The sequence below is a fragment of the Aptenodytes patagonicus genome, chromosome 5, assembly GCF_965638725.1.
Source record: "Aptenodytes patagonicus chromosome 5, bAptPat1.pri.cur, whole genome shotgun sequence".
Lineage (NCBI taxonomy): Eukaryota > Metazoa > Chordata > Aves > Sphenisciformes > Spheniscidae > Aptenodytes > Aptenodytes patagonicus.
Window position 1 is genome coordinate 50,834,147 of NC_134953.1, and position 8,811 is coordinate 50,842,957.

General features: G+C 53.2%; 1 long non-coding RNA gene across 1 annotated transcript; it reads left to right on the forward strand.

The window, feature by feature from the left end:
* Nucleotides 1–1,143: 1,143 nt before the first annotated feature.
* Nucleotides 1,144–5,328, forward strand: LOC143160460 (uncharacterized). Its single transcript, XR_012995385.1, has 3 exons — nucleotides 1,144–1,351; nucleotides 4,276–4,425; nucleotides 5,253–5,328. It is a non-coding gene; the product is annotated as an uncharacterized LOC143160460 (long non-coding RNA).
* The last annotated feature ends 3,483 nt before the right edge of the window (nucleotides 5,329–8,811 follow it).

Consider the following 8,811-nt stretch of genomic DNA (forward strand, 5'->3'; position numbering starts at 1 on the left):
CCCCCATGCTAGATGCCTGTCAGTGGCAGAGGGCGATGGGGCTGACCTCAGCCCTTTCCCAACACAGTATTAGCTAAGCTGACTCCCCAGAGACGCGCCAGCCCAAGCCCATGCCAGCTCCCCTGAATTTCCACAGAGCCATGATTTCACCACTGCCAGCCTGCTGTGGGGCAAGGTGAGAAGGCAGAGAGGAAACCCTCACTGCTGGGGTTTGAAACACTTCCAAGAGTTTCAAGTGGGATTTGCTCTGGAGCAAAGTGTCCTGTAACCACCTTAAAGTCACTTGGTTGGGGAAAAGCATTGGCCAAGTGCGAGGCTGCAGCAAAACTCCTAGGAAACACTATCGCTGCTAAAGCAATACGAAGGAAGGATGGTTTGGTGCTGCACCTCTGTCCTGGTTGTCTGTCCTGCCGGCCACGGTGGGCGGCAAGGTCCCCTCTCCTCCAAGGCGCTGCCGGTGAGTTTTCCCGAGCTGCCCTGCCCCAGCCCTGCTGCACTCCTTGTGTTGCTGCATGCAGTGGCATTGCTTACTTCTGCTCTCAAAAGGAAGAGCTTTGGCAGGGAAAAAGCTGCCTGGGCAGAAAGCTGTTTTCCTGGCTAGGATCTGGGGGCTCTGAGCTGCACACATAAAAACCCATTGGAAATGCAGAGGTAGGAAAAGCAGGTGCTGCCTGCTGCAGCGCTGAGCTTGGAAAGCTGGGTGGCCTTCAAGGTCCCTTTTGTGTGCCTAGATGGGAAGAACAAGCTGGTGGCTGGAGCTGTACAAGGGCTGGGGTTGGTGAAGGCTGGGGAGGTATGCGAGGCTGCCTCCCCGTGCAGCTGCACCAGCCCTGGGCAGGGGAGGCAGGGGAGGCTTGAGGAGCAGCATGCCCAGGTGCCTGCTCTGGCTGCCGGTTTGTGGGTGCTGAGCACCCCTGCAAGCACTGGCGGCCAGCAGAGCTGAGCTGTGCTCCTCCGAAACCACTGGGATCTTGGCAGGGGGTGCAAACCCTGGGGCCGCTTATCCAAACCTTTTGGCCTGGGGTTTTGCGAGAGCCGGCTTTCTCATAGGATTCCTACTCTGGGCTTGATGGGTTGGAAATGCTGCAAGAGCAGCCCCTTTTCTGTTGTGTTTTGGTTTTTTTTTTCCCCCCCCCGGTGTTTGTGTCTTTCCACTTCCGTCTCTGGCCAAGGCAAGTGATGCCAAGGCACAAGAGCCAGGCACACCCAGAAGGAGGAGGAAGCAAAGCACCCTCAACCCACAGGAAAACGGGAACAGAAGGCAAACATGGCAGCCGGAGGCAAGGAGGAGTGTTTGCTGGCTGGCTCTGGCTGGGGGATGGCTCTGCTTGGGGACGTCCATGGACTCAAGGTGGGTATCGTGGCTCTGATTCAGTGCCCCGTCCTCTGGTCTTGCACTGATGCTGGTTCACCACGGGAGAGACGAGAAGGGTCCGTGCTTGGGGTGCACAACAGGGCTCAACACCCTCCCGCTTCCCAGCCTGCCGGTTGGGTGTCCCTGGCCCCGCTTTGAGCTACAATATGGGCTCAAGCTGCACGAGTTGAAAAGGCTCAAGCTCTCAAAAAGCAGTGCGAGATCAAAGATTTCTAAACACTCAGGGCATTTGGCCCGGGAGGTTTTGTTCTGACTATTTATAGCAGTTGGGGCCAAGCAAGTTCAGAGTTGGAGGCAAACTTTTCCAAAGCTGGGGGCCATTTGGATTAGGGAGGTGGAAAGGGAGTTCAGCCAGGCCTGTTTCCAGCAAACGTTGACTCCTTCTCTTAGGTATGTGTTGCTATCCATGACACACTAACAACAGCTCCGCACAGAAGTGCCTGGCTGGGGCTGTAAAGATTGAAACAAAAATGTGAGTTGGCTGGAAAGGAGAACATGAAATAGGGAAAGTTTCCAAACAGCAAAGCTGTAGCATTTGAAAGTGAAAACTTTCCTTAGCAGCTTGTTTTCATCCTCTGGTCAACATCCTTCAATTACAAATACACTCATATTGTTTTCTAGGGGAAAGCTGGTAATGATTTTAGGGCAGAAAGACCAAGGTATGGCTTCCTGAAGCATATGCCATGCTTAGAAAAGGAGAGGAGGGGTCTTTTTATCTTCAAGGTGAATTTTTTTTGTGCTGTCACTAAAGAACATGTCATTTTCCTGTGCTACCCGCTGTAGGCAAAGCCAGGCTTAAATTCTGAGCAAGCAAACTAGCCAGGACACCCTTGAAATCATGTCACATTTGAAGCTATAGCCCTTGCAGAGCACGAAGACAGAAGCTAGGGTTTTCCTGTCTGCCACGTGAATTGTGCTAATGATGATGTTTAATCATGAGGAGTGTGAGCAGCACGCTTTAGATACACACCACAGCTTTTTGCATGCCTAGATCCACTCGCTTGATCTAAGGCACTCAGTATAGGTTGTAAAAATATCCCTCTAATTACCAGTAGCTTCCCAGCATGCTGCCAAATCTCTGCTGCTCTGTAGGAGCAGTATCTCTGAGCTTCTCCTGAAGGAAAGGGTGCAATTAGGTTGGCAGGTAATTATAATCGGCCTAATGAGGGGACGGCTCAAGGGAAGTGGGTTCGGCAGCTGGTTGGTGTCTAGCCCAGGTGGGCTGTTACAGCGAGCGACGTTATGCTCTTTCCTGGCAAGGGTGGTACGGGTTTTCTGCATGCTGCTCCACGCTGCAGGAGCTGGGTGCTGTGTCAACAAACACAGCCCAAGTCTACCACATGTGTGCCTCAGGTTGTTTTCAGGAAGAGAAATGCCATAGCTGGAAGGCTTCCTTTCATCTCTGACATCCCCACCAAAGCCTGTCCTCTGATGCAGAGGATGCCCATCCTTGCTGTGGACAGTTGGACTGCACTGGAGAAGCCAAATTGTTCTCCTTCAGGGAAGGCTGCAAGATCTCCAATGGATTTTGAAGAAAGAAATGATCTGTATGTGGTTGGAGACTGGGATGAAGGTGGGTCTGGGCTGACTGCACATCAGGTGGCTATGGCTGGTGTTAAAAAGGGAAGCGTCAGGCAGAAGGGAAGGTTTCCCCTGAAGCTACCCAGATGTCAGCCTTGGGGCCTGTCTTGCTTCGTATTTCTGTGAATGACCCAAAAAAGTAGAAGAGCAACGTTGAGATGTGTGAATGAGGCAGAGCTGAAGGGGTATCAACAGTACAGGAAGTTATAGGTGTTACAAAAAGAGAATTGGATGACCTGGAAGACAGGAGCAACAACAACGATATGAAGCTCAGCAGTATAAAACACAAAGTCTTTGAGCTTGAGGAGCAACAACATATGATAAGATAGGACTTCACATTTTCTGGAGGTAACAGAGAAGGGCTTTGGACTATCCACTGATCTCACACAGTACCTCTGAGCCACTGACTGAATGCTGTCATGCAAAAGGCAGATGCACCCTTAGAGGACTCTGATGATAAGGCCTCTCCGTTGACCTTAAAACCCTCAGGGCAAGAGCCATCAAGACCTCCACTGGAACAGTGGGTACAAATCTGATCATCCTTTCCCTAGAAAAAGTTAGAGTGGAGCGAGTGCAAAGCAAATCAACTGTTCTGATTGCTCCAAGGGTGAAATAGGTGTGAGGGTCAGATGTGGTTGTCCATCTCCCATCTTGGTTTTTCAACATGGCAGAGACAGGCTCTGAACCCAGTTTCCACCCCTACCCAGCAGAAGAAAATGTTCTTCTCATTTTTGCATCCTAATGATGATGATGACCGCTCACCTCTTGTTTTGTATGTGTCCTTACTATGAAAGACCGTTCTTGTGCTCGGTGCTAATGTTCCCAGCTCTTGGCTTGGAAAGGGTACACTGGCCAACTGGACAGTCATTTGTTTCGCTGAGAGGCTGTCTGTTCCACAATTAACAGACAAAATGCCCACCACTGTGGTTGGAAAGAGGTTTTAATTAAAATCCCTTGGAATTGGCCTTGGCCAGACTGTGCAGTGAATGGGAAGAGGGCAGAAGGCCCAGGTCAGTGTCTTGGGTCACCCTAGGAGAGTGTCCACTGAGCTGAGGCTGAACACAAGGAAGGACCTGGTTTATAATTGCATGGGCTTCCCCCCCCCCCCCCCTTGAGTGACCTGCCCAATGGACAATTGCAAGTTGATAGGAGCACAGATACTGCCAACCAAAAGTTGGGACAGGTCCACAGGTTGTTTGAGTCCTAATGAGGAACCATGAATAGAAGCTCACATCACACAAGTGAAAAACACCTCACCCTCTTCTCTAATGAGCACGGCTCTCCAAATGCTTTTGTCTTGGGCTTTGCTTGGCTTTCAGAGGTGCCTGGGGCTGGATCTTCCAGGCTGGCTTCCAAGCTGCTGTCACCTACCCCATCTTCTCTCTGATGGCGACCGGGAAGGTGCCTCGCTCTGCCGGATGGCAAAGGCAGACCTGCAGCGGCCCTGCGTGTTTATGACGGTGGCGTAGGTAAGCAAAGTCCTGGGAGGGTGAGATGCCCCCTCGGGGGGATGTGGTGGGCCCCAGTTGGCCTCCCCTAGGTGGAAGTTGCCCTCCGTGTGATTGCCTGTGATGTGCTGGGCTGTGGACAAGCAGGTATGTTGTTTCATGCGTGGTGTTCCCCACCAGCGCTGTAACTGCAGGTGCTACTCTAATGAACGAGTGTCTGCTCCTGCCGATGTCAAAGCTCATTAATTAATGTAAAGGTCATGTAATAAGCACCAGGAAACTGGAACCAGGATGGGTTCCCCTGTCATTCTCATGGAGCGAGTGCTGCTTGCTGTTTATATTCCCTTTGCTCAGGACGGGGTGATGGACTTTCTGGTTTGCATGCTAATGAGCAAGCAAAATTAAGAAATTTAAAAAGCTGAAAGGGTACCAACCCTGCAACTTGTCACTCAAAGGCCAACGCGAGCGTCCTACTAGCTAGTGTTACCCTTGACACAGCACCAGGGCCCTGAAGCCATGTAGATGCTCTTCAAAACATTACTCAAAAATCTCTTTTAGTTTTCCTAAGATTTTTAAGGTAACTTTTGGGGGCAAAAGCCCCTCTTTGTTTCATGCACTGAGCCTTGACTCCTGTACCCTTCTTTCAGCATGGCACAGACTTTGTCCGGAGGTACCCCAGCCCCTCACGCAGGAGGATGGAGCGGGCATCTGGCACAGGGAGCTGGGAAAGGATTTTACTTTTTTTCTTGGGCTCTGGCCTAGAGAAATCAATTGGCTTTCACATGTTTTAAGGAAGAAAAAAAAAATCCTTTCCTGCTGCCATTTAAGTTTTTGTCTCCTGCTTTCAGCTTTAATTTTGTGCTGTCAAGCTGCGTGGGAGCGCTGAGCAGCTTTGGAGTTTCTCAGCCCGTTGCTGGTGATGGAAGAGATGCCGTCCAGGTGAACCCAGGGTTTTCCGTTCGGCTATACCCGCACGTGATGGGATGGGTATAGGCGCCCAGGGTGCCCCTGTCCGGCACCCATCCTGCAGGCAGGGAGGGAGAGGGGGCAGTTTGGGCAGCTGGGGCTGGGAAACAGGGAGAGCCCCAGCGGTGAAGCACGGGGGTGGCTCCAGGGACAGGTCAGTGGCAGCGTTTGGGGCCACAAGTATCCAGGTGAAAAATCTCGATGCATTCCCTGCTGGCATCAGTTTAGCCCCACACAGGACCAGCCACCTGCGCAAACCCAGCTTTTGGGATGAAATAACATTTTGGGGCAGCGGCAGGGGGATTTTTTTACTGTTCCCTGTGAAAAATGCCATTTTTAATGCTGAAGTGTAGCAGACAAAGGGGTTGACTGTGTTTTTCCCTTTCCTTTCAATCCCCTTTCTGCACAGTGACATTTTCCACTTCCAAACCCTGTTGGGGTTTTTTTTCCTTCTTTTTCCCCTCCTATTTCCGTCTCCCTCCCCCCAGTATCCCCCTGGGGGAACGGCCCCTTTCCCGGGATCCCCCTGTCCTGGCAGGGTGCCGGGGAGGTGCCAAGGCGTGCAGAGGGGGGATGTCAGCGCTTCCTGCTCCCTCCCCAGCAGCACTATGGGGACATTCAGGCGGGTACTGCATAGCCCAGCACCAACCCAGGGCCAGAGACCCGTCCCCCTGCCATTCCCGTCCCCCCCCTGTTGCCAATTCCCAAATAGCAGCGTGAGACAGAAAGCAGCTGACGCCGTGTCCCAGCACGCTGGCGGAGGCGAACTGGAATCCAGCATCACAAAACAAGCCCTGTGCACGCTCCCCTCCTGACGCAGGCGCGTATGTGTGTCCCCCCCTCCCTCCATCCCCCCAAAATCTCCAAGTCTGCCCAGTAACACCAAACTGGGCTCCCTTTCCCACCCCCCCCAGCCAATCCGCACGCTGCCAACAGGCCAGGGCCTCCGCTGCTGAGATGCGAGGGGCAGGAGCTGGTGGAGTTGCAGGGAACGGCATGTTTTCCTTCTCCCCTTCTTCCTCCAGAGCCGCTTGTTTTTTAATTCAGGGCCAGAGGGGAGGCGTGGGTCGGAGCTTGGAGGCAGCCCCGTCCTTTCCCAGTAACGCAGCCTACCCCCAAAAAAAATAAGATGAGATTTCATTGCTGCTCAAGGAAGCCTTGTTTTTAATTGCAGGCAGATCAGCGTTTTTTTTAGGGGTGGGACGAAGGAGAAAGGAGGGGGGGCAGAGCAAGGAAAGCAGGGCTTCGTCCTCCCTGGGTCCAACCAGATCTTTTCAGGCTTTCCTGCCTGCTCCAAGGGTTTTTTCCCCTCCTCTTTGCTTTGCTGTTTTTCCTCGACTCCGACTTGTGCTTGCAGCAGCTGCTGTGTTTGCAGAGCAGGAGGCTGGGCTGCTGTAAATCCAGCGGTCCTGGGGCACTGGGGGGGTGATTGATAGTGGCTGCCAGTTGGGCTCCAGCCTGCTGCCCCCTGAAACTCCACAGGAAGCAGCTGGGGTAGGTGCAGGGATGAAAACACCGAACAAGCTGGGTTTCAGGGGATTTAACTGAAGGACGTCAGCTGCCTTGCAGGGGAGCTGCCGGTCCCTGTGCCTCCTCCCTGCATCAGGGCTTTTTGCAGGTCCCTTGGGCTTGGCAGCCACAGACCATGAGCTGATGATTACTGGGTGCAAAATAATAAACACATTTTGGTCTTTTCTGGCATGTTTGTGGGGCAGCACCTCAGGATGAGCTTGCCAAGAAGTGAGCCACGCTTAGAGCACAGAGGTATCAGGGACATCCAATGCCCACCCCTGACGTAAGGAAGGGGTGTTTGGACCCAGGACCGGCAGGGCAGGCAGGGTAACGTGTCCCATGTTGCCTGTTCAGATGCACAGTTGTGCTGAGATGCAGCAATGCCCGGTAAGAGGCGGAGGGCAGCTTGCGGCTGCTCTTCCACAGAGTTGGAGGAGCTCTGTTGAGTTGACGGCAGTGATGCTCTACTGATTTGCATCCTGCTGAAGCCTTGGCCCAGGAAGATGTATAGTGGCTTAATGCAACCAAATCCTTATGGGATCTCAGTAAGTTGAGTACTTGGAAGTAGTGGCCTTGTTGCAAAGGGTGGAAAGCAGAAGGCCAGGTAACCACGCAGCTTATGTCTTGCAGGGAAATTGCTGCCAGCAATACTACTAGCCAGATGGGATTGTCTTAACATCCAAACATTTTGCAGCCACCTCGAGAGGAGTGTCATGCTCCCCTGATCATTTTGGGTGTCATGGCACAGCATCGGCTGAAGGGAGGATGGGACAAACATCCTCCTGGCTCCAGGGGCCCTAAATGGCTGGGGAAAAAACAGTGACTGCTGCAAGCTGGTGCCCTAGGCTGCAAGTGAAGAGCAGGCAGGCTGGATCCTGCAGGCACTATGTGCAGCCGTTGGGTAAACTGCAGGAACAGAGGTTGGACTGCAGACATCCCAGGGAACGGCAGGCAAAATTGTGCCAATCTTTGGGGGGTGGCTGGGAGAGGCTGGCGAGGGCAGCATGTCCCTGTGCGTGCTGGTGGTGCTCCACCCCAGGGAGAGGCTGAGCCCAGGGCTTCTTGCATAAACTGTTTGCGTAGGGTGAGGAAAGCCGGGGCCTGGGGGAATGGAGCAGCTCAGGACATCCCGTGGCAGCTCTCCCGCACCAGCTGCTGGAGCTGGGCAGGGACCGTGCTGCAGCTGCCGGCGGGAAACACCACAAATTACAGCTCCTGAGGGGCGAGGGCATTGCTGGGTGAGCGGGACCAGCTCAGCTGTGCGGGATCTTCCCTCTACAGGGGTGGGGCAGGCAGCACTGGCAAGGGCTGTGTTATAGATAAATGGGTGTTACTTCTTGAAATTACTTTGCGGACTTTTTCTCCTGTGCCCTGTTTCCCTCATCTGTTTCCCAGCATCTGCCCTTCTCATTGATGCCACTGAATTATATCAGGACACACAGTATCTGGCCGGAAAAGCACACACCTTGCATGGATGACTAGCACCGCCATCGCTTCCTGGCTCTGCACACCTCCAGCACACAGCCAGAGGAGGAGCGCTGGAAGTTTCAAAGCCCCAAGCTTTAACCCTTACAGCCCTTCTGAATTACACCCATGGACATGATCCCTGCAAGGTCAGAAGAGAAGCCAGGGCCACACCAGAGAGGACAGGTTGGAAAGCGGAGCTGGGAGAATGGCTGGTGTCAGACGGGTGAAGGACAGATACAGTCTTCAGGTAGACTTGATCATAGGCAAGATAGAGGTTCATCCAGCAAACTCACTGCTGTGTTCACCCATGGGTGCAGAGCCAGGGAGAGGGCAGGTGCTGGTTGCCCCTGGGCTGGTTATGGTATTTACTAGGCAAACTGGTCGTCCCAGGTACCTGCTCACTCAGACTTGGGCTTGAGTGAGAAGCAGGATGCAGGCACACTATATAGGTTATCCTATATG